This window comes from Canis lupus, chromosome 32 (assembly GCF_011100685.1).
Source record: "Canis lupus familiaris isolate Mischka breed German Shepherd chromosome 32, alternate assembly UU_Cfam_GSD_1.0, whole genome shotgun sequence".
NCBI lineage: Eukaryota > Metazoa > Chordata > Mammalia > Carnivora > Canidae > Canis > Canis lupus.
In genome coordinates, this window is record NC_049253.1 from 10,909,847 (window position 1) to 10,936,023 (window position 26,177).

At 37.0% G+C, this 26,177-nt stretch overlaps 1 long non-coding RNA gene across 36 annotated transcripts in view; it reads left to right on the forward strand.

The window, feature by feature from the left end:
• LOC106558120 overlaps positions 1–26,177 on the forward strand; it is a 112,915-nt gene that overhangs the window by 11,476 nt on the left and 75,262 nt on the right. For 15 of the 36 annotated variants that reach the window (XR_005382670.1, XR_005382663.1, XR_005382667.1 and 12 more), the window contains 3 exons: positions 9,716–9,894; positions 24,888–24,939; positions 25,414–25,576. This is a non-coding gene — a long non-coding RNA (uncharacterized LOC106558120). Of the gene's footprint in view, positions 1–6,244; positions 6,336–9,715; positions 9,895–16,246; positions 16,894–17,186; positions 20,386–24,887; positions 24,940–25,413; positions 25,577–26,177 lie in introns of those variants that run through there. The other 21 variants (XR_005382659.1, XR_005382693.1, XR_005382684.1 and 18 more) reach the window with 6 other exon arrangements.

A 26,177-nucleotide genomic window follows, 5' to 3' on the forward strand; every position in this document is an offset into this window, starting at 1 on the left:
TGAGTAGCAAGGTCCTACAAAACTCTGACACACTCATGTTCTTTAAAACACTGCTTTGATCATGTGAGTCTCTCATTCAGAACCCTTTAATGATTTCCAGTACCTACGAGTAGATTCAGATTCCTTTACCTGGCATTCAAGACTTTCCTACTAGGATCACAACCTGTCCTCTGGGATATAGCCTTCATTTCCTGGCTCCCTGCTTTTGTTTGTGCTACATCTTCTTTCTGAATGCTTTTATCTTTGGAAACTTTGGCAGTGTGTTGAAGTGCATTTCTAATACCACATCTCCCATGTTAAGTCTTCTAGCTCCCACTCAACCAGACATGAATTCTCCTTCAGATTCTATCCCATACTTTCGTTTTACTTGTTTCTTGCTATGTGGTATTTCCAGTCTTATTGGTATTAATGTACTTATTTCTCCCTCTGCACACACAAGTTTGTAAGTTATATAAGGATGGGGACTGTACTTTATCTTGTATCCTTCCCAAGTGCAGGTGCAGAGCACAGAATGTGTATCTAACAACTATTTACACTGAACTGTGTGAGAAGGTTCCCTCCATGGTCATTCCTATCCTTGCAAACTTGTAGCATCTCTGGAATTCCTTAAAATCACCCACAAGTTATGATTTCTTTTTCTACATTACTCTCTCATTTATCCACTTAACTGTTTACTTATAAGCAATTTGAATATTCCCTTTTTGCCAGGGGTTGCAAATATAGAAGTGAAACCAGTCTTTGTCACCTAAGGAGCATCCCCCCTAACCCCGATATACCAAACTTTTACATCCCGCTTCCCCTACTTTTATCTTTCCTAACTCCAACTCCAAAATATAACCTTAGATCTAAGCTATATTTATTCACTTATATTTTTTAAAGCAAAACTCTTCTTGATAATTCTTGTGGCTGTTATAGGTCCTCAGAGTATGGACTGCCTTGCATCCTGAGGAACTTCCTGCTCTATCTTGACCTTGTACATATTCATTCTCCTCTCCCAGGATTTAAAAATCCTTAAAACCTTGGCCATTCAGCCACAATTCCCACTCTACTTGTCCCATACTGATTTTCCAGCATTGTACTAGTTCTCAAACCATTGCTTCTTCCTGTCTTAGGCTCCTTATGGGTGAGGCTCCACAGTGTATTTAACAAACTTACTCCAGTACCAAAATTGTTCTCGAGTTATTTCCCCCCTTTCTTCTCCTTTTCTCTATTTTTTTCTCTTGTGTGTTTCATACCCTTACCTACTGTACTTTCTCTTATACCTTAACTCTTATACCCTACCGAATCCAGAAGGAAAACATTTTTTTAAAATATCCTAATTTTATATCTACTAGAAAGATTCAGACAGAAATAAACCACCACAAGCAATTGTGTTATGAAATGTATGACAGGAAAATGTCCAAGGGTCTAACTACAAATAAAAAAGAGACAAAGAAAATTGTATTGTGGTTCTTTAGTAGCAAGTAACAGAAGGCAACTCTTGCCAACAAGCAAAATAAATGAGAAGGATTCAAAGGTCGCTCAGAAAATAAAAGAATTCAGTAGAGTTGAATTTAGGTGAGCAAGAATGCCACCCAGTAAGAAACTGATTCCTTAGTGCCCATGCTGGGAGAACCTGCTTGCATCTAGATTTTAACCTCTCTCCTAAGAAGTGACTCATAGATAGAGTAATCCAAAGAGGGAAAAGGATTGGAGCAGATCCATTCCCCTTGGGAAGACTTTTTATGGGTTTCATTATCCCCTTTTTATTGGTTCCAGTTCTTCTTGAGTCCTGGATGTTCAGCTTTTTCTTCAACTTACTTTTATCACTGACAGCCAAAGAACTCTAAGTGATACAAGAGGCATTTACAATAGCAGGGGCTCAGTAGAAGTTTGTTCCTCAGCCACAGGGTGTAGCAGAAATGAATTTTATACAACATACAGGGACAATTCCCTAGTCTCTCAATACACAAGCATTTTACCTTCATCCTTGTACTCAAGGTTTTCCATCAGCCTAGGATGTCCTTCTACCTGCTGCCCTTCTCACTTGCTCAAGGCCTACTCTTTTCTTATTTTTAAACATATCACCTACAGAAAAAAAATCAAGTTATAAGTTTTATTATGAAAAAAATTCCACATACATCAAAATTAAAAGGATTGCACATTGAAATTCACCTATCTTCTGCTGGGATTCAATCATTGTTAACATTTTGCTATATTTGCTCTCTATATTTTCAAAGTAAATTTGACATTGTGACACTTCCCTGACAAACATTTACCATGCAATCCCTAAGAATAGGGAGATACTCCTATATAACACAATTCTACTGTTATGCCTTGGAAAATTAATAGTAACTTCATGTTGAATTCATCCAGTTTGTTTCAAGAATATCATAAATATTTTTCAACTAAGATCAAATCAAATCATTCACTCATTGCATTTGGTTGTCAGATTTCTTTAACTGGTTTTCATACAGAACAGTGCACTCTCCTTTTTATAATGATGTTGACTTTTTAAGAGCTGCCAGTCAGTTGTCTTATGCAATGTCTCATATTCTGAGTTTGTCTGATTATTTTTCTCATGTTGTCATTTAACTGGTTCCTCTATCTCCTATACTTTGGTAAGCTAACAGTTAGGTGTAGAGATTTGATTAGATTCATGCTAAATATTTTTAGCAAGCCTACTTCTTAGGAGATGTTGTATACTCCTCATTACATCATATCAGGGTCATGTTACATCTGTTGTTTCACTATTCATGATGCTAAGTTTAATCAGTTGGTTAAGGTATTCCCCCAAGATCACTCCATTTTAAAATTAAAATTTTCATTGACCATTTTTTTCAATCCCCAGATCAAATGTGATACTTTAACCTCTTCCATTTATGTATTTTTAAACTTTAAATTAAATTTAAAAAAAGGTAATCTCAGGATGCTTGGGTGGCTCAGCGGTTAAGTGTCTGCCTTAGGCTCAGGGTGTGATCCTGGAGTCCTGGGACTGAGTCCCACACCGGGCTCCTTGCATGGAGCCTGCTTCTCCGTCTGCCTATGTCTCTGCCTCTCTCTCTCTCTGTCTCTCATGAATAAATAAATAAAATCTAAAAAATAAAAGTAATCTCTGTGCCCAATGTGGGGCTTGAACTCATGACTCTGAGATCAAGAGTTGTACACTCCACCAAACAAACCAGCCAGATGCCCCCCTATTATGTATTAATTGTCCCTTACTTTGTTAACAATATCTATATTGTATTACTGTCTTACAGTATTATTGTATTGTATTATTATCTTACAGCTCTTAAGGTCAGAAGTTTAAAACGAGTGTCACTGGGTTAAATCAAGGTGTCATCTGCACTGTATTCCTTCTGGAGATTCTAGAGGAGAGAGTCCATTTCCTTACTTTTCCTAGCTTCCAACAACTTCCTGCTTTCCTTGATCTTGGTTTCCTTCCTCATCTCAAGCAATGTTGGTTGGCCAAGTCGTCACACTGTCATTTCTCCAATTCACTCTTTTGCCTCTCTCTTCCACCTTTAAGGATCTGATGACTACTGTGCCCTTACCTTGGTAATCTAGTATAATCTCTCTAGTCTAATCTCATTTTAAGATCAACTAATTAGCAACCTTAATTTCATTTGCCACCTCAGTTCCCTTTGTCATGTAACCTAATGTACTCCCTGGTTCCAGGGATTAGGTTATGGACATCTTTGGGTTGGGGGACATTATTCTGCCTACACCGGGGTTTTACTATTAAACACATAGGAACAGATGTGATGCTCAGTGTATGGAGAGGAAATACTTAGGACATTACATTTAAAAGGTGGGAAGGGATAAATTATAATGAGAAAAAAAAACTAATGTCAGAGGTTATGTGCTATATTTTTCCATTTCTATAACATTTTTTAAAATAAAAAGAATGTAGGAATGGAGGGCATATTGTCAGAGCAAATGGTTGCCAGGCCTTAAGGATGAGGGAGTAGATAGAGGGAAGTGAATAGGTTATAAAAGGGTAACATATACAGTCTTCATGATTCTGGAACTTTTGAATATCTTAACTGCAGTAGTGCATACATGAACCTACACGGGTGATAACATTGTATAAAACTTAGGACATAAACATTCACTAATATCAGTAAAACTAAGAAATCTGAATATGATCAGTAGATTCAATTTCAATATCCTGGTTGTGGTCTAGGGACTTCAGTCAATACATATCTACAGCACTTAAATTTTTCTTAATTATTTTTTTATGGAGGGAATGAAAAGTATTTGGTTTAATTTGTGTATTAATCTTAGTGTCCCTGAAGGTAGCAGGGTATTTTAAAATATTGACCATTTCTTTAGTCTAGGATATTAAAAAGTGGTTGGCAGAGGCAGGAGGAAGGTGCATGTAGTTAACAAATGGGAGATCGCATAGTGTTGGAACTATATAGTATCTTGACTGTGATTATGGATACATAATCCTGCACAGATGATAAAGATGATAGAAGTCAAGATATACACACAGATGCAACACACATACAAATGAATCCAGTGGAAAAATCTGAATATAATCTATGGATTATATCAATTTTGTTATCCTGGTTGTGATAGTTTTATAAAATGTTATCATCAGAAGAAGCTGGTATCAGTATACAAGAGATTTTTCTTATTTCTTATAACTACATATGTATATACAATTATCTCAATAAAAATTTCAATTAAAAGGGGTGCCTGGGTGGCTCAGTCGGTTAAGCAGTCGTCTCCTAATTTTGGCTCAGGTCATGATCTCAAGGTCCTGGGATTGAGCCCTGCATCAGGTTCTGTGCTCAGGACAGAGTCTGCTTAAGGATTCCTTCTTTCTGCCTCTGCTCCTCCCCCTGCTCGCACTCTCTCTGTCTCTAAAAATAAATAAATCTTTAGAAAAAATTTCAGTTAAAAGAAGTGAAAGAGTAAGAGATTTAAAAGAAGTCAGGTTTCCATATCACTCAAAGTGACAAAATGTTGACACTGGTAAACTGTGATAAGTTATGCATATGTATTATAATCTCTATGGCAATCATTAAGAAAACTATACAAAAAATATTCAAAAGCACTATAAAGAAATTAAAATGTAATTCTAAAAAAATAGAATTAGAGTGATCCACAGGAAGGCAAGAAAAGGGGAATGGTAGAAACAAACAGTAAACAAATAATAAAGTGGCAGGCTTAAGCCCAGATGTATCAATAATTACTTTAAATGTTGGTCCAAATGTACTAATTAAAAGACAGAAATTGATGGAATGGATAAATTTAATAATCAATTATTGCTTAAATAGATATAACTGTAACTCATACTGTTTGCATAAAATATTCAAATAGACACATTAGAATATTACACAATTGCATAGAAAAAAATAACTCAAACTTCCAGGATCAATCCACTGACACTGGCTACATTGATGATGTGTTTATGTTTAAGATATGACAGGTGTACCCAAAATGTGCCCTATAATATATAACTATGGAAGACTATGATACAGTCTTCCATGATTTAATAGTTAAAATGAACTGTACTTTCACACAGAAGTAACATTAAGTCAATCCAACTCACATTTCCTTGGCCAAAGCAGATTCTCGGCTCGGTCTTCAAGGTGAAGGGCATTCTTATCATGTGCTGAGGAATAAGACTGGAAATATCTGGTGGATAGTACTATTGACTACTATAGATACTGCCTAGAAATGATTTTTGCTATGTTTGTGAAGTGGGGAATTGAAAGCAATCTGGCTGTCCTAAGGGAATGGCACTTTTAATTTTATATTCCTTATAGCTACCATTTATTGAGAGCTTAATCAGCCACTCACTGTTCAAAGGTTTTGCATTTGTTATTTCATTTAATCAACCCATATTGAAATAGATATAGTGATCTTTCTTCTTCTTGTGTTATAGTAAAGGTGAGTAATTTGCCCAGGGTCACCTCTCTATTAAATGGCAGGGCTAGGACTGATGTCTAACTCCATGATCCATGCTCTTTGATCTGTTGTGCTCTATTGCCTATTTTGGCTTGATTGCCCTTTTTATAGTTAAACACAGTGATAGGGTATTGTCAAAGATTGTTCATGGGAGAAAGAGATTGATTTCAAAGATTGAAAGGGAGAAAGAGAAAGTAGGAGAGGAGAGGATTAAGAAGGAAGAAAAGAAAATGAAAGATAGAAATCCATGAGAAATGAGTGAGAGAATGTATGCTGTGGTTACTGTGTTAAGTCTCTTAATCCCATCAGAGCTCTGGGCTGTCTTTGCTCTCCTTTCTTCCAGATCTCTTGCTGGTGAGTCTCCGTGGCTGAACACAACCATAGGGCATGTAGTTTGAAATGCACTCTGCAAAGGTCAGCTTCCAATGACACAGGTTAGGATGCAGAAACAAACTCTTCCACATACCATGTCCTCCCCTTTCTTGACTTTTTCCTTTCATTTTGGTGGGAGCATATCCTCTCTAGCTTCTTGAGAAAGAGTACGTGGAAATTAACTTTTTGAGAACTTGCATGTCTGAAAATGTCTGTATTCTTCCCTCATACGAATGTCCTTATTAAAATGTCCTTTGATAGTTTGGCTGAATCTTGAATGGCAGTGGAAATACTTTCCTTGAGAATTTTGAAGGTCTTTCTTCCTTGTCTGGTTGCAATTGAGAAGTCTAAAGTTATTCTGATTCCTGACCTTTGTATATAACTGTTTTTCTCTCTGGAAGCTCATAGGATTTTCTCGTGGTCCCCAGTGTTCTGAAATTTCACAATGATGTTCTCTGATATAGGTCTGCTCAAATCTGTTTGAGGGAGGGGGCACTTGGTGGCCCTACCAAATTATACAATTATGTGTGTTAATTATTGAAATATGGATAAATTGTCTTCTGGAAAGGTGCATTCAGGACTTATCATGAAGTACAATAAATAAAAAATTGGAAAGTATTAATTCCATTTGTTTCCCATAAAAAATGAAAAAAGAAATCATTAATTGTATCATAACTGTCATGGGCTCTTCAGGACTATAAAATGGGAATTTTGCCAAGGGACTCTTAGACTGACCTTAATTAACCTTCTGTTTTCCTTTCTTTCTTCCTATTTTCTTTTTCCTTCCTTCTCTCAAACATATTTCTTGATTCCCAGTATGTGTAAGGCTCTGAACTAGTGACTGGCACTCTAGCTATGAACAAGGCAGACACCTCCCTGCCTTCCCGAAATTGTCTTTGGCAGCAGGGGCAAGCACAAAACAAGTTAGCACATGACTTACTGTGTTAAGAATATAAAAGAGGAGGACCTGCCCCAGTCTCAGCTATAATGTTTGAGCTGAGATCTGAGAGGAGTAAAAAATATTGATTAAGCAAAGGGGGAATATAGGGGACCTGGGAAAGCCTACCAGACCTAAGTAACAGGGAATGTAAATGCCCAGAGGCATCTTTGAATGGCCGGAGCCCAGAGACAGAGACAGAGAGACAGATCAGAGAGACTGGGCAGGAAGCAGGATCCACATCATGCCTGATTGTAATCTTCCCTCAGAAAGAAAAGAATTCCTCACAGCAGGAACAGGGCAGCAAATTTGCTCGCTTAACAGTCTAAATGGTCATCCTGCTTCAATATGATGGTGTATTTCAATGAAAACATTTTACTGGCCCCAAGTTTTCAAAAAGTGTATCTATGTATATATATATTTTTTATGGTTTAGAATTTATTAGAATATGTGATGGGTTTTGTAACTGGTGAACAAGAACAGGATCTATTAAGGGTACCCAATACCATCTATTATGCTCTTTGCTAATGTATCTACTCCTGACGTTTTTGTTTTGTTTTGTTTTGTTTTAATCACAACTCAGTGGTTAAGAGATAAAGCTTTCTTAACATTCACTATTGCTCAATAGCTGAATGTGTGTGCTGTCCTAGATCATGAGGTTAGTGGTGCTTATTTCAATATTAAATAAAAGGATTCATTTTCATTGAAGCAAGCAGGGAATTAAGCTTACAACTTCAATTACCAATAATTAATTCCCCACACTGCAAGCCATGCAGTTTGCATTTAAACTCCCAATGCCCAACGGATAACAAAAATCTATTTTGATCACTTTTTATTTTCATCATTTAAGGGGTACATCTTATTTCAATTAGGTACATGCATTTTCAGATTATGGGAGAGAACACATATTCCTATAAAACTAGGCAATTGGAGTAGGGGAGGCTTTTAAGCATAACAAATTCTAGGATCTTTTAATTTCTTTTGCTTTTATTGAAGGAGTGCCTAATATCGTATAGAATAAGCTACATTATATACACGAACTTATTGTTTACAAGCAAACGGATAATTTCTCTAACTTTATTTTCTTTTAAGCATTAAGCTAGTCTTAGGTGGCTTTTCACCACCTGAGAAAAAGAAAGCAATTGAGCGCATGATTTAAAACAAGGTAAATTAAGTCCTGCCTTGAAGCCAACCCTGATGGTTGGGCAGCAGGCATAAGGACCAGAAGAATTCTTCAGAGAGGGCACTTGACCTATAGATGGATTAGAGTTATCAAGATGTTCCACATTTTTTGGACAAATTCTGAGCAACAGAAAGAAGCTACCACAATGTCACCAAATAAAAGACACAAGCAGAACCAGAGTTCTTAGATGTAAAAAGAGGTGCTTGGAATTGGATTTCAACCAGAAACAGGCCAACCTGTGTGGCATGTAGAAAATAACTTCTAAGAAGCCTCATCTTTCAAGTTTTAAAGACATTAGTTTTCATCTTGCTTGTAAATGTTAACTTCACCCCAAAGAAATCTCACATTTCATAATAGAATGAGCCATCTTACAGTAAAATCTCATTTAAGGGAAACTCAGTGAAATGAACCATAAATTAACTGGAATTAGCTTCTATACTGACTTTCAGGAAAAAGAATGGGGTATCAATCATTTAATAAAAAGTAATGTTCTAAGGTTAATACACATTCATCTCAGTCTTCAATCCACGGCTGTACAGTGTCCAAACATGTCCATAATCTTGATACCCATATCCTACAAGATCCTTAATATAGTAGTAACACACCAAAAAATTACATTGAATGTGTCATACTTCTCAATTTAAGAAAACAGACCAATATTGACCAATATATTTTTGAATGGTTCTATTAACAAGAGTTGAGGCAGAAAGGATTTTCTTGCTAAGTGAGCCTTAGTGACAAAACATGGTAATAGCTATTCAGCCTAGTATTCAAGCGTTTGCATTAATCAACTGTTTCCATTATTAAATAAAAATACAACATTGAAAGAGACCCAGCTCTCAAATAAAATACAACCAAGAGTGCTTCCAAATGCAAGGGATACTTTTGCTGGATATTAGTAGACAAAGCAAACAAATAGAAACAGATTTTATGCTCCTGGGGCCAACAGCCGATTCTACTGAAATCATTTAACATAGAGACCTACCCTCAACCCTACTATGTATATGCTTGATGCATCGTTAGCGCAGCCAAATATTGCCACCCTAGGAAATCACATCTGAAATGATGTGATAGGGGGATCCCTGGGTGGCTCACAGGGTGTGATCCTGGAATCCGGGGATCGAGTCCCACATCGGGGTCCCTGCATGGAGCCTGCTTCTCCCTCTGCCTGTGTCTTTGCCTCTGTGTGTGTGTGTGTGTGTCTCATGAATAAATAAATAAAATCTTAAAAATAAATAAATAAAATTATGTAATAAGTGATTTCTCATGACAAACAGGGAAAGCTTTATTTATTTATTTATTTATTTATTTATTTACTGCAGAATTTTTGTTAAGGAGCCACAAGAGTTGAGGCAGAAAGGATTTTCTCGCTAAGTGAGCCTTAGTGACAAAAAATGTAGAGGAGAAGATTTATTCTGCTTGAGAATGAAGATCAACTGTGTCATATTCATTTCTTAATTTCTGGCTTCATATTTTCAAGGTCATGCCTTCAACAACAAAGGTAAGTCACTTCTTTTAGAGTCTTTATTACCTTCCTGCTCAACACCATCTGTTAGACACAACCTCTCTCACTTCGTTTAAGGCTTTGGCTCCTTTTCAGTGGTGTGCGATGTTTTTAGCACAGACCAGCAAATTCGACCCAGGAACTTTACTGTAAGTTCCCAAGCACAATGGATATTATTAGCCCAAAATATCCCTACTGGACCACACAGCTCTGAGACCCACCCCCTAGTCATAGATAGCCACAGGAAACAAAGAGAAGACAGAAACTTCAAATTCGCTTGGAAAGATAGGCCAACCCTGGAGGTCTTGGATGAGGAGCAGCTGAATGCCTGACAGATTTGCTATTACACAGCTGTTCTTGCCTGGGAAGAGGAGCAGGGAACACACATACTGCTTTCCAAGATTCTGTAATTGATGAACTTCTCAAGGCAACACATATCACTAGCTAAAAACATCTGTGCAAGTATACAAGAACTCAAAACAGACTAGACTGGAAAGCCAGTGCGATCCTTCTTGCTGCCCAGTTGGAACCAGAGGCTATCTCAAGGTTAATGGTCAGCCCAAGCATGGACATGTGCCACTGTTCACAAGTAAAAGGGACACTGTTTATGACCATCCTCTGTCACTCAAGCATTTTTGAGTGGTTTTTCCATTGGAGATGACAATCTCATATTCCTCAGCTCTGTGCTCCATGTTACCAAATTACCATTTTTGAAGCAAATACCTAGTTAGGGGTGCAGCTCATTTTATATACCCAGAGAGTTCAAGTGGCTTAAAATTAATGGTAGTCATAAAACTAGGAAATAAGTGAACACAGGCTTGACCTCAGGCCTCTTATCTGTTCACTCCAAAGCCATTCTTACTTTACCACACAAAGTATATAAATTGTCTCAGCATTTAAGATAGATTGCTACTCCTCACTGTGATAGGTAGAGCAATACCCCCCCATCCAATGTCTATACCTTAAACCTTGGAACCTATGAATATGTTTTGTTACATGGCAGAAAGAATTAGGGTTGCAGATGGAATTAAAGATGCTAATCTACTGAGTTTAAAATAGGGAGATTGTCCTGGATTAACAGGATGGGTCCGGTGTACTCACAAAGTTCTTAAAATGTGGTAGAAGAGTCGGTGTCAGTGCGATATAATATGAGAAAGATTTGATTGGACATTGCTGGCTTTGACAATGGAAGAGGGCTGCCAGCCAAGGAAAGGGGGCAGGTTCTAGAAACTAAAATGACAAGAAAATAGATTTTCCTGTAGGACCCCTGGAAAGGCAGCTCCCTGCAATATTTTGAGCCCAGTGAGATTCATTACTAACTTCCAACCTCTGGTACTGTAAGATAATAAATTTGTGTTGTTTAAACCACTAAATTTGTGGAAATCCATTATGGCAATGATAGGAAATCAATATATTCTCTGAAGTACCTAAAAATAAACACATGATAAAAAAAACTCAATAATACATCCTATTATTTTTAAAAAGCACCTAATTTTCCTTTGAGGTGTGATCTTTAACTAGTTATAGCAATTAAGAGCAATAGCAAACACTTGAGTATAATACCTATTATGGTAAGAATATCTGTTATGCATTCTAGATGTTAGATATATTATTGGTCCATTTAAACCTTTTCACAACATTTTGAGATGGGTTCTGTTATCATCCCCACTTTATAGAGAAGGGAATGGAGGCACAGAGAAGCTATGCAACTTGTCCAGGGTCACAAGGCTGGAAAATTCCAGAACTGAGATTGACCCAGAGAGCCAGAGAGTCTGGCTCTAAAGTCAGTTCACTGTGATTCTGTTCTACTTCTTTCAGTGTTAGTGGCCCAACAGATAGCATCCTTACTCAGCCTCAACTTAGATGAGCTTGTCTTTTACACAAGAGCTAAACAAAATTGCTTAGATATATTTTTTTGTTGTTGGGTTTTTCCTTTGAAGTATGTTTAGCTTTTTCCTATAGGTTTCCCATACTGTTACTTAACGTTTTTACTCTTCTTAGCACTGAGGCTGTTTGTATATGTTAATCACCAAAATTTTATAGTTTTACAGATACAGATTATTCAAGAACTGATCAACAAGTCTGGTTTTCCACCTCAATTGTCCCTGTTCCTTCTTGCCTCTCTCCCTCTCCCTCTTCAGATACATTACCCCATTTACTAGTCTATATGCAGTGAAGGGCAGAGTGGGTGGAAATTAAAATCTGTAGACTTAGTTACTTGTCAACAGCTCTGACAAGAGAGGAGCATTGCCCATGGTTGCCTATCATGGATTTTTTGCTATTTGTTTTCAAGTAAAACTTTAGTTTCTGTGTTTCTATGATGTTTTATATTTACACAACATTTAAATCCTCATTTCTCATACAGGCTTTAGAGAATTGTTAATTTGATTTGTTCATGCATCATAATGGGGAATACATCATATTCCCCATTATCACATATGACTAAGAATTGACTTTAGTCATGTTTTGCTTTTTTTTTTTTTTTTTTTTTTTTTGTTCTTGAGACACAGAAAACCAAAATAGGAAGTCAAAATCAGGTTTTTCCATCTTCAAGGCTTCTTCCCCATTTAAAATATGCTTCAATCTGTGTGATAATCCATGACTGGAAATAGATTAGTGGTGGCTGATAGATCAGCAGAGACCATTCAAAGTATTTTTGAAAGGGCTTTTTTTTGGGAAAACCTGGACTTTATGGAAGAGTTCAGTGATCTGTTAGTAGATATAGATGTTCATTTGCAGATATATATGTATATTTTGGAGGTTAGTGGCAGCCATACATTTGCTATGTCTCTATTAGTGAATCAAGAACTGCTTCACCATAAATTCCTTCTGAGTTTCTATGTGGACAAACTTGACTTCAATTGGTACCGTCTATTTCAACATTACCACTTTCCTGAATCCTCAGAATTTTCAAAATTAAATAAATTTTAAATAAATTAAATAAATTTTCAAAATTAAATAATGAAACTACATAAAATCACAGAAGGTAGTGTGTAATTCTCTAGTTTATAGCCTAAGATGAATGGAATTAGATTAAATTAAATATGGTTAATTTTAGGTTTCCAATAATAATTCACCAATTTAAAGGATTATTAGATAACACGGAAGGTCATTGACAATCTGTAAGAACTTTCTTTTTTTTTTTTTGTAAGAACTTTCTTTTTAAAATAATAATAGCTACCACTTCCTGAGGTTTTTTTTTTTTTTAATTTGTAAGGCCCATTGTTAAGTGACTTTATACATTTTTTTTTAAAGATTTTATTTATTTATTCATGAGAGACACAGAGAGATGCAGAGAGACAAAGAGGGAGAAACAGACTCCCTGCAGGTAGCCCAGTGTGGGACTTGATCCCAGGACCCTGGGATCATGACCTGAGCCAAAAGCAGACACTCAACCACTGAGGCACTCAGGCACCCCAGTGACTTTATGCATTTATTTTATCCTCATCCAGATCCACAGGGTAGGTATTTTTAACTCCCATTTTGCAGAAGAGAGAATTGAGGCCAGGAGGTTAAGTAACTTCCTTTTTGGTCACAAAGGGATCTCCCTGGGAAGGCTTCCATGGAAGATTGCCTCCTAGAGAAAAAAACAAGCTAGAAGGATGCCTTTTGAATGCACCTCAGCTCAGAGATGAAACTGAACCTATATCTTATTATCCTCATTTGAAAAAGTAAGAATTACCAAAATAGAAACATTGAGCAATATGTTTGAAGTCATGGAGGGATTAGACAGGGCTAGATCTCAGAAATAGCTACCTCTCAGGACTGTGTTAAGATGGAGCAACCAGTCTCCACTCAGTTCCTTTTATCTGTCTTTCTGGGTCAGTCCCTGCAGGGTTTCAATCCCATCACTCTTTTCTACATTGCCTATCAATTATTTGCTGTCTTACTCTGGGGTTGTGATATTTAAAAGGAGATACAAAACAAGCTGTGAGGTTTTGCCTGAATTCCCTGGGTGCTTGCCTCAATTTTCTGCTCACTTTTTGCTTTGGAGACTGGTTATATGATGGGTAGATTTCTTTGTGCATCAGAGGTCATTACAGAAAGTTTGGAAAGCTTGGTAATTAACAAGGACTCACAAAATCAGATTCCTGGCAGGAATTTAAACTGAATGATGTATCAGTTGAGAGGCTATTTGGATGTTCTGTTCAGGCTTTGTCTGTGTTCAGCTTTCAAAAATACATGGCTTAGAAAACATACACACACACATAGATAGCTTGAACTTTAAATTGGTTTGGAAGATGTGCTTTTTTAAAAGCCTGATTTGGGTTGCCTAGGAAAAAAGATATTTGGGTGATGTTTAATTTGATGTGCTCCAGCTTTCAGGATTAATGTGAAGTTAACGTTATTGTATCTGCCACTTTGGGCAGCCAGGTGAGTGGAAAAGAGAAGTATTTTCAGAACTCAGAGATTCAGAGAATTACATGGGAAAAACTGATTTCATGTGCCTTGAAGAGGCACCTGAGACAAAGATGGTTAAATATGTTATGTGGATGACTACCATTTTCTTAATACCTATTAGTTAGAATAGTGCTTTAGGGATTATTACACAGACTTAACATTTAGTATTCGATTTAAAGACCAGATGATGACCTCTCTTGTTATAAGAGCAATGGTGAGATTATATTACTTTTGGTTAGTTGATGTCCAGGCTCTAGAGATTTTGTGGCAACACAGGTATGTGTTCATGAAAACCATTTTTTACCTCCTTGGGCAGATTGCCATCTACAATAATGAATCTGATATTTAAATCAAATCAACAGGTATTTAAATTCAAGAAGCTAGTTGTTTTGGTGACATAAAAAGTTTACAAATTTCACTTCTTGCTTATGTTAAGAACATTAAAAATTTATTTTTTCATCTATTTTTAACCATAATGAAAGTAACAATTTCTTATCTTCTTAAACCTTCAGCTTATTTATAAGAAGGCATTTGAATATTTAAATTAAAGTAACAACAATTTTCATAGTTTTTCTCCTTCTCTGATGACTCTTCACTATAGGAAACAAACTGAGAGTTGCTAGAGGGGATGAGGATGGGGGAGTGGGGTAATTGGGTGATGGGCATTAAGGAGGGCACATGATGTGATGATCACTGGGTGTCATATGCAACTGATGAATTATTGAACACTACATTTGAAACTAATGATGTACTATATGTTGGCTAATTGAATTCAAATAAAAAAATAAAGTAACAACATTTATCTTAATATTCCCAATGAGGGGTGCCTGGCTGGCTCAGCTGGTAGCACATGATCTCAGGGTCCTGAGTTCGAGCCCCACATTGGGCATAGATTTTTTTTTTTAAAAAGAGTATCTCAGTGATACTTTTACCAACTTAGTTTACTTGTATCCTTAATCTTTAGTTTCCTAGAGAAATACCCAAATGAGTCTAGAATCTGTTGGGAAAAAAAGGGAATACGATATGAAACAGTCAAGTCTTTATTATAATATTCATTATTAGCCTATCCTGTGAGAAACAAAGTAGTAATAGGACAATAAGAATGTTACAAAGTAACATTGATAAGATCATACAAGTAATCTTCAGATAGGATAGGAGAAAAAATAGAATTTTTCAAATAAATCTCAGTGGTAGAACTTAGATGCCTTTTGGAACATAAATTGGAAGGTACTTGTTAAACAAGAGTAATTTATCTTGGGTCCACTCCACCAAATAGCTTCAAAGGGTTTAAAGTAGGTCGTTTGAATACTCTAAAATGTTTGGCTTATGGTAATCTTCTTTAGCTTGTTCATATGATAGTTAGAGTGCATTCCAGTAGCATCCATGGGATTTCTGACCATATCAAAGCATCATCAGGAGCTCTAATGAGACAGTTTGTTTAATAGAAATGCTTTAAATTACCATGTAGTACAGCATGAAAAAATCATTATTTCATTAGCTGAACTATTTGTGCTGGTCCTAAACTAAAAGTTCTAAAATTGAGGCATCATACAACAAATGCATTGTGAAACCTGTTAAATAGCAGGAATTTAAATGAAAGAAGTCATCTAAAATTACCAAGATTTTGGGCTGTCTGGGTGGCTCAGTCAGTTAAGGTTCTGCCTTCTATTCAGGTCATGATCCCAGAGTCCTGGGATCGAGCCCCACGTCAGGCTCCCTGTTCAGTGGGAATCCTGCTTCTCCCCCCACTTGCCTGTGCACATGCTCTTTCTCTCTATCTAATAAATAAAATCTTTAAAAAAATAAAATTACCAAGATTTTGCTGGGAACATTACTCTTAGGCATCAATATCATGTTGCCAACTTTACCAAGCCAGAGGAAGTATCAACCAGAAATAGGTCTCATCTATACAAATAAGAACTAATAATTAATCTCTTTGTCTTCATAGGCAATACAGCTCTCAAATCAACACAGAGGTGGAGTGGGTTGCATCAGACATAGTCTATTTAAGAGTTCTTGTGTATTTTATTAATCAAGATAAACTTATTTTGACTTAAGAAGAACGCATCCACAGTCAAGTGGGGAAGATTCATATGGCATTTGTCATGATTGTCCTTACATTGAAAGAGCTGGCCTTCAAACAGCAGAATATCAGAATGAAATTTACCATTTGGTTAAAATAAGATTTATCTCAACAGGAGCCATTTGCATTTAAAGAAGCACTTGAAAGTATCCCAAGAATTGTGCCCTTCCCTCAGTTGATCTGTATCATGAACTCAGTAAAGATGGTCCTATGGGAATGGATGCAGTGTGAAAGAAGATGTATAACAGAGGGGGTGGGAATTTCCTCTATGGGTAATCTTAACATCATGTAAGGGTACAGTTTGCTTTAATATATTAGTTACAGCTTAAGAAGAAAAAGAACAAGACCCAAGTCTGGTGATTGAGAAGTGGTTTAAATGGATTTTAAAAATTCGATGCAGAGTACTAGCAATAGAATATAATTTCTGTGCTTTTTGAGTGATAGTGGAGGTTTGAATTATTCTTGTTTGTTTTGTGCAAAAGAAATCTTTTTTATTTTTATTTTTTAAAATTTTTAAAAAAGATTTTATTTATCTATTCATGAGAGACACAGAGAGAGAGAGGCAGAGACACAGGCAGAGGGAAAAGCAGGCTCCCCTCAGGGAGCCTGATGTGGGACTCGATCCCAGGACCCTGGAATCACACCCTGAGCCAAAGGCAGATGCTCAACCACTGAGCCACCCAGGCGTCCCAAGAAATTTTCTTTTTTGTGGATTACATATATGGAGATGATTTGGAGAATTTTATTTTTGTAATTTTTGTGAGAAATTAATTTTGCTGCTCTGTTTTATGATTAAATATTTTAGGTGCTGTTTTGCTGATCATTATCCCAGTGATCAAGTTTACAAGTTTCTCCAGGTTTGGATAGCTATGGACAAGGAGAACTGGATCCAGGAATCTGTTTCATTAATTTCCTTATACTTCTGACATTTTGTGCACAATACATACATGATTTTAAGGGTTCTCTTTTAGGGACCCTGGAGGAACTCCTTACACAGAAAAAGTATTAATGTATTAATAGACCATGTCAGTTATTTTTTCTAACATGTTATAAACTAGAAAGTTGAATTTTCCAACTTAAAGAAAATTGAATATTTTGATCGTTAAGTCCCTTGAGTCCTATACTTGGTTGGAGTTTTATTTTCTCATTCCTGATCCAGTATGAAGTTCTTTGTCTGCAATTCAATCTCTATGGCTTTAATCATTTTGGACTGTACCAATGGCTTCTCAGTAATAAAAGAAATGGGGAGCCAGGCTTGGCACGGGAGAAGTCTCTTCAGCTGGAGTAAGACATTACATATGAATTGTCTACCCACAAAAGGGCCCACTGTCAGCTTAAATTAATGAGCTACATGTTTTAATCATTAAGGTAATAGCAACATGTGTATTCTTTGCCTCTGTTTTAATCATTTCTGTTTCTACCAGCTAGATCATCAAATGCTTTCTTTTGAGAAGTCTTCCCATTTCATTGTGGAGAACAGCTTCTATGTGGGGCAGAAATAAATGCTTCAGAGTCCTAAGAAACACTAAATAGCTTTAACATCAGGTCTTAGTGAAATTTATAGCTACTGCTTTGTCCTTCAGTGCAGGAATTTGGAGGGACACATTCGTAGCCACCATTAGGCAATGGAACTAGCATGGGCTCCAGCCTGCAAAGAGTTGAAGTGGATGAGGTGAATCATAGGTCTCAGCAGCTGATGTTGAAATGGATTATTTTGTGGACCATGGGCAGCATTTAGATGGGTTGAAAAAGACACTGCCGATTAAGACAGTGGGGGCTCTGAATGCTTTGCCTCAGCTGGAAATTGCTTCATGGAGACTTTCGATTCATAGGCTGATATCTGTTTGGCAAATGTTGGCAAGGGGACATGCTGTTCTCAGGACAGTCCATGGTAAGTAGATCAGCGCATGGCTCTTAGACCTGAGAGACCAAATAAAGCAGGTTTCAGAAAAGGACCTATGAACTAAGCCCCATTTGTATTCTCTTCAGATATTAAGGCTGCCCAAGTGAAACGTAGAGCATAGATTCAAAAAGAGAAAAAAAAACAATATATAAGTTATTTTGTTTGGGTGATGCCAAACACATGGATAAACTGATTAACAATGAATTCACTAAGTTAAAACAATCGTTTTGTGAACTCTGTAGAACTATTGCACTATTCAGTGTGTTACCACAATAGTTGTTCATAGCTTGGATGTAGCTTTGTCATATATGTGTTACAGTGAACGATATTCAACTGTGAGTTTAGGGGGCACAGCCAGTAACATATTTATCTGTGTGTCTTCAGGTCTTTAAACCAGGTGATGCTCCATAAAAGATTGTAGCACAGAACTGAGTGTTAAAATAAATAGAGCTTCTGTTTTCCTTTCTGGAAATTGGATGAATCCAAGGGATGTTCGGGAAGATTTAGAAATATAAAATGACAGGTTAGAAGGGGTTTCAAAGGTCATGTACGTCCACACTTACTTGCAGATGAGTCCAGAGAGGTCAGTTATTTGATCAAGATCACTTGGTGGCAGAACTAGGATAGAGGTGACTTAGTATTTACCAGAAGCTGTTGTAGGCTGGGAATGTGTTAGACCTGTACTGTCTAGTACGGTAGTGTGTTAGCCAGGGTTCTCCAGAGAAACAGAAACAAGATTTATTATGAGGCATTAACTCACACCATTATGGAGCCTGGGAAGTCTCACAGTCTACCATCTGCAAGCTGGAGACTGAGGAAAGCTGGTGGTGTGATTCACTTCAAATCCAAAGGCCTGAGAACCAGGGGAACCTATGGTGTAAATCCCAGTCCAGCAAAAGATGAGGACCCACCCAGCCCAGAAGTAAGGCAGGAAAAAAGAGATGAATTTCTCTTTCCTCTCCCTTTTGTTCTATCCAGGCCCTCAACAGATTGGTTGATGTCTACCTGCATTGGTGAAGGCAGTCTACTTTATTGAGTGTGATCATTCAAATGCTAATGTCATCCAGAATCACTCTGACAGACACCCAGAAATAGTGTGTAATCTGGGCACCCAGTGGTGGGCCAAGGCCAAGGTGACATTTAAAATTTTCCATCACAGTTACCTGCTAGCTTCTCAAGGACAGTGAGCACTTGAAATGTGCTAAGAGAGGTACTGAAGTTCACATTTTGGGGCACCTGGGTGACTCAGTGGTTGAGCGTCTGTCTTTGGCTCAGGGCGTAATCCCGGTCCAGGGATTGAGTACCACATCGAGTCCCACATCGAGTCCTGCATCAGGCTCCCTGCAAGGAGCCTGTTTCTCTCTCTCTGTCTCTGTCTCTCTCTCTGTGTTTCTCATGAATAAATGAATAGAATCTTTTTTTAAAAAATGAAGTTCACATTTTACTTAGTTCTACTTTAAGAGCTGAAGCAGGATAAAATATTTATCTATTAAAGATAACTTTATTGCTTTAATAGAACCATATTTCACATTAATCACCGAAAATTTAGTGTCTGAATTGAGATGTGTTGTTGGTAGAAAACACACAAGGTTTTGAAGCCACATGAAAAGTGTGAAATATCTTGTTAATAATATTTTATACTGATTGATTCCATGTTGAACTAATAATATTTGGGACCTACTGGGTTAAATTAAAAATATAATATTAAAATGGCACTCATTTGTTTCTTTTTACTGTTTTTAGCGTGGCTACTAGAAAATTTAAAGTGACACATGTGGCTTGCATTGTGTATCTGTTGTCTTAGTGCTGTGACACTGCCTCAGCATCCAAATGTACTTCAGATATATAAGCTGAGTTGTAAATTCAGTATGGAGATTCATCATTCTTTCATTTATCTTCACTGACCACTTCAGAGGAAAAAAATTGGAGGAGTTTTCTTGGCTAATCACTGGAAAGTTTAAAGTGGGTTCTGTTCTACATGTAACTCCTTCCAAAATTTGTGAAAACCAAGCAAATATAATTAGTTCATTTCAGAAAATTTTCTTTTGCTTAAACTTTAAATACTTCTAGAAAAATAAGTTTCTAACCAATAATTGAGCTTCTAATTGAAGGCACATACAAAGGCACATAGTTTTTTACTGACTCATCCATTTGTCTATGAGACGTGGGCCATACATTTTGAAAAGAACTAACATTATCTTGAAACTAAATTATTTGGAAAAAATAAATTGATTAAAATTAAGTTTACATAATTTTATTTAATTAACAATTAAAATAAATTAAAAAATTAAATGTCATTTTAAAATTTTATTTTTAAATTTGAATTCAAGTAATTAACACATAATGCATTATTGGTTTCAGAGGTAGAGGTCAGTGATTCTTCAGTCTCACATAACACCCAGTGCTCATTACATCACGTGTTCCCCTTAATTCCCATCACCCAGTTACCCCACCCTGCACCTACCTCCCCTCCAGGTACCCTCAGTTTATTTCCTAAGATTAAGTCTCTTATTGCTTTGTCCATGTTTCCAGTATAGGTCTGTTTTTTCCCCAGGCAGGAAAACCAAAAAGATAATCTGGCAGCCCTGTGTAGGGTATATTTTCTGCACAGGCAAAGATAATTCTTCTTACTGCTATCTGATGCTTGGAAATTCTGTCCCAATTTTGCTATGAGTTCTAACGCTAGCCAGATGAACATGCCTAAGGATGTGACAGAAAGTTCGAGTGCATGAACCCAATCCATAAACACTACTTTTGATTTTGATGAAATAGTAGTTGGATTTACCCAAAGACTTTATTTAAATTCACCCAGAACCTGTATTTGTGGAAAGGCTTGCAGATACCCTCTTCACAGCTCTCCTCGCTAGGGAAAAAAAAAAAAAAAAAAAAAAAAAAGAGTAATTTCACTGCAATTGAGTTTACCATCAATAGAGGGCACCAAAGGATGGAAAAGTAATTTGATAGATTTGGTTTCTTTCCCTAGCTGAATTCACTACTAAAAAGAATAATTAATTTTAAAAATCTTTGAAAGGTCATCTTTTAATCTTGAAAAAGGAGGAATCTGAACTGCTATCCATTTGCATAATGTCATTTCTGCCCATCCAGGCATGGCCAAGCTGAGCGAGTACAGCCAGAGCCAGGGGTTGGATGGGTGAGTGGGCTTGGAAGTAGAGAGCAAACTCCTACTTTCGGGCTCTTACCAGAGGGCATGGTCTGTGTTTCCCCAGTTGGGACTCTGCCCAGTAACTTCACCTGTACTGGTCCTTTAATTATTAGCAAATTAAGATTCTTTAGTAGGGAAGTAATTTGACTCCGCAAACGTTCTAGTTCCTGCCACGTGGCAGGTACTTTGTTAGTGTCTGGGGAAACCAGGTACTAAAACAGACCTATTTGCCTGCAGCTGACAGTCTAGTGGGCAACAGAGATATTACTAAACCTCACACATACGGTAAAAATTTATCCCGACAGAGTGGGATTTGAACTGAGATTTGAAGACTGACTAGGAGTTTATTAGGTAAAGTAGGGAGGGTTGAGGAAGAAGACTGCAGGCAGAGAGAATAGCAGGATCCATGTGTCTAAGCCAGGGCTGGGGGCCACTCCAGAGTGGCTGGAGCCTGGGAAATGAAAGGAGAGTGGCTGAGGCTGGACAGAGCCAAAGTAAAAACACCCAAAGACTGATGGCAACAGTATACAAGGATTTTGCTGTACATGCAATGGAAAACTCCTGATAAGTGGATGTTAGGATTAGATTTATGTCTTTAAAAAGATGACTCTAGCGGTTTTGTGAAGAATGGATTAGAAGAGGACAAGATCATAAAGAGGCTACTGCAGCAGTTCAGATGGGAGATTTTGATGACTTGGACCACGGGAGTGATGTTGCAAACAGAGAGACATGAACAGGGGAGATTAGATTGGCTGCATGGAGTTGTGGATGGAAGAAGATGGTAAGGGAGAGGCATTAACATAAGGAGAAGCTCAAGATTTCTGGCTTGCCAAATGATCACAGCTTAGGGTTTTCAAACTTGGAAAATGCAGATGGCGATGTTTAGGAAACATTATCATAACTGATATGAGCTGCAAATCAGACATTTCAACAGGGGGCAAGCTCAGTCCAGTCTGTTGGTCTTTGCAGCAAATCTCCAAACCTTTCTGTCATTAATGGAACATTTCAAGAAGAGCTGGGAATGACTGACAACATTGTAATGTGATATCTAAATACCTAGCTGCCAATACCAATATATGCATATGTATACATGTAGAAAAAACCCTGGAAGAATATGATTAAGCCATTACTGTTATTTTTGGAGGAGTGAGATGAGAGGGAGCATCAATTTCAAGCCTACGTGTTACTAGATGCGTTGCCTGAAAAATTTTAAAGCAAGCCTTAATTGGTCTCCTAATTAACAAAACCCATAAAATCACTGTTGTTACCAATAGAAAGCTTTTCGGCTGGGAAATTTAAAGCCCTTTGTGGAGACCCAATAATCTCCCACCTCCATTAAATCTCTCTCCTGGAATCTACAGAGCCTTTCTATTTGGGGACCCTGTAGCCCCAGAGAGCATAGATTTCTATCGCTGTGGCTCATTAGAGATGCTCAGAAAATCAACGTGAGGACTAGCTACAGAAGCCCTCCCAGCACCGTTTGATCTTTTCAGTAGCAAATGTGTCATTTGTAGCACAATGGTCCAGTTCTTATGTGAGGCTAAAATAGAGCCACTCCAAGATGCTTTTGAGACTCTCTGAACTCCAACTAACTACCAATCTTTCTCCCAATTGATGTATCAGTTCTGCTGTATCCCTGGGGACATCCTTTCCACTTGCTTGGTAAATAATTAGCCTGGCTGCCTTTGGCTATAGAAAGGATTATAAATATTTTAAGCACTGCAAGTGATTGAAACTGTCTCTATTTGATTTCATCTATGCCTGCGATGCTTTGGGTGAAAACTCACCTCTAAGTATGAAACATCCTTAGGCAGATAAATGTTCTAGGTGTTAGAATAATAAGGTGTTGTTTAGGTTGCTATAGTCAGTGGGCATTCAGAAACAAGATATAATTAGTGATTAGTTTGAACGTTTCCCATTTTAGCTCACACCAGTCATTTTTTTCTCACAAGAGAAACAAATGACCTTATTTCCCAAGAAGATTTTTATGCTTATAGGATTTTTTAAAAACTGGACTTTAAAGGTTTAAAATATAAAATATATAAAGAACTCATATGACTCAATAACTGCCCCCACCAAAAAAAACAAAACAATCTGATTAAAAAATTAGTAGAGTATCTAAAAAGATATTTTTTCCAAAAATACCTTCAAAGATACCTGAAAAGGTGCTCAAAGTCATTAATTATCAGGGAAATGCAGATCAAAACCACATTGAGCTAATCACCTCACACCTGTTAGAATGACTTTTATCAAAAAGACAAGAAATAACAAGTGTTGGCAAGGATATGGAAAAAAGAGAACCCTCATATACCATTGCTGGGAATATAAATTGGTGCAACTACTATGGGAAACAGTATGGAATTTCCTCAAAAAATTAAAAATAGAACTACCATATGATCCAACAATTCCACATACGGATGTTTATTCTGAGGAAAATAACAACACTAACTGAAAAAGATATATGCACCCTTATGTTCATTGCAGCATTATTTATGATAGCCAAGACATGGAAACAACCTAACTTCCATTGCTAAATGGATAAAGAAAATGCGATATATAAATATATGTTATATAAAAGGATAATTATTATGTGTATCATGGAATATCATTCATAAAAAAAGATGGAAATCCTGCCATTTGTAATAATATGGATGGATTTTGAAGGTATTATGCTAAGTGAAATAAATCAGACAGAAAAAGAAAAATACAACATGATCTCACTTGTATATGGAATAAAAAAATTGAACTCATAAATAGAATAGATTGGTAGTTGCAGGTGGGGGTAGGGGAGCAAGCGAAGTGGGTGAAGGTGATCAAAAGGTACAACTTCTAGTTATAAAGTAAGTCCTGGGGTTGGAGTGTACAGCACAGGGACTATAGTTATTAACACTGTATTACACATTTGAAAGTCGCTGAGACAGTAGATCTTGAAAGTTTTCATCGTGAGAAAAAAAACATAACTATGTGTGGTAAGGGTGTTAATGAAACTTTGGAATATATACATATATTGAATAAAAAACAAATTTAAATTTTTTTAGAGCAGTTTCAGGTTCACAGTGAAGTTGAGTGAAAAATAGAGGTTTCATAAACCTCCTGTCCCCACACATCCTCCACTAAAATGGAACATTTGTTACCGTTGATGAACTGACATTGATTCATCATGATCACGCAAAGTTTATAGTTTACATGAGGGTTCACTCTTGACATTGTACATTTTATAGGGGATAGATGTATAACAACATGTGCGCATCATATATAGCCTATTTAGCATATTTCATATATGCTATAGCACATATTTCAAATATGCATAGCCTATAGCATATTTCATATATAGCCTACGAAATATTTTCTCTGCCCTAAAAATCCTCTGTGCTCCACCTATTCATCCCTCCCTCCACCCTAGTCCCCGCCAACCACTGATTTCCATTTTCCTTTTCCAGAATGTCATAGAGCTATCATTCGTGGAGTCGTTTTAAAATTATTCCTCTCACAGTAAGTTAAAAGAATATAAAAGTTGCCATTAATGTAATTGGTTGTAATCTTTCCAGTGAATTCTTTGTGGTTGCTATGAAAACCCAAAGTCTTATTTAGACCAGGTCTGTATCTAGCCAGTGGTACAAGAACAACCCATGGAGAACCACCACATTAGCCCGGGCAGGCGGGAGTGAGGAGGAGAGGGCTGTTGCATTGGGGTGGTCCACCCAAACACCCTGCAGAGTATTTGTTCTCAGCTCTGTCAGGGTGACTTCTGATGAAAATAGTAGCATGTGCCTATTGATTCACAAAGTGAAACTCAACAATGGTATACAAAGTAGATGTTGTCCATGCTTTCATCCCCCACTGTTAGCCTCACATACCATAAATGCGCTCATACTATGCCGTGTATTTGACAACATGCTGATTTTCTTAAACAGTAAATCATGGGGTGCTTTCCATGTCAATTCACAAAGATCTCATTTTTAAAAGGTACATAAAAATGTATTTAACAATTCTGCATTGATGGCTACCTGGATTTTTTGCAAACATTTGCCGTGGAATACCAGCAATGAAGATTTATGTGCTTCTTTGTGCATGTGTGTGATTATCTCCTTAGGATAAATTCCTTGAAGTTAAATTGCTGAGTCAAAAGGTAAGTATGTTTAAAATTTTGATACATGTTGCCAAATTACACTCTCACCAAAAGTACATGAGCATATACTTTTCTACATCCAACAAGCCAAAAGAACAAGTAGTCATCATCTCTGCCTATTTGTTAGCTAGCTAAAAAAGATTTATTTCTTTATTGACCTATCAATGAAGTTGAATTTTTATGTCTGTATTGGTTTCACGGCTATATTTAGTTTGTGAAAATTTAATGAGATATGTATTTATGACCTGTACCCTTGTAGAGGGGGTATTATATCTTGACTTATTGGGCAGGGGGGTGGATTTCTTGAGTATCCATTAGGCTACTTAAGGTTTCAAGGAACAGAAAAGCGCAAATTAAATATATGTGTTCTTTCACGTAACACAAATCCTATAGCTAGGGTGGTCTAGGGTTGATTAATTCAGCAGGTTGGCACATCATTATTTTGACATAGTTTCTTTTATGGATGTAGAATGGCAGCAGCAACTCCAGGCCTCACATGCAAATGCCACAGTATCTAGTGGGACAAGACAGACAGTCTGTTATCAAGGAAAATCTTTTTCGGATACTTCCCTTCTCTGAAGGCTTGTTCTTGCATTTAATT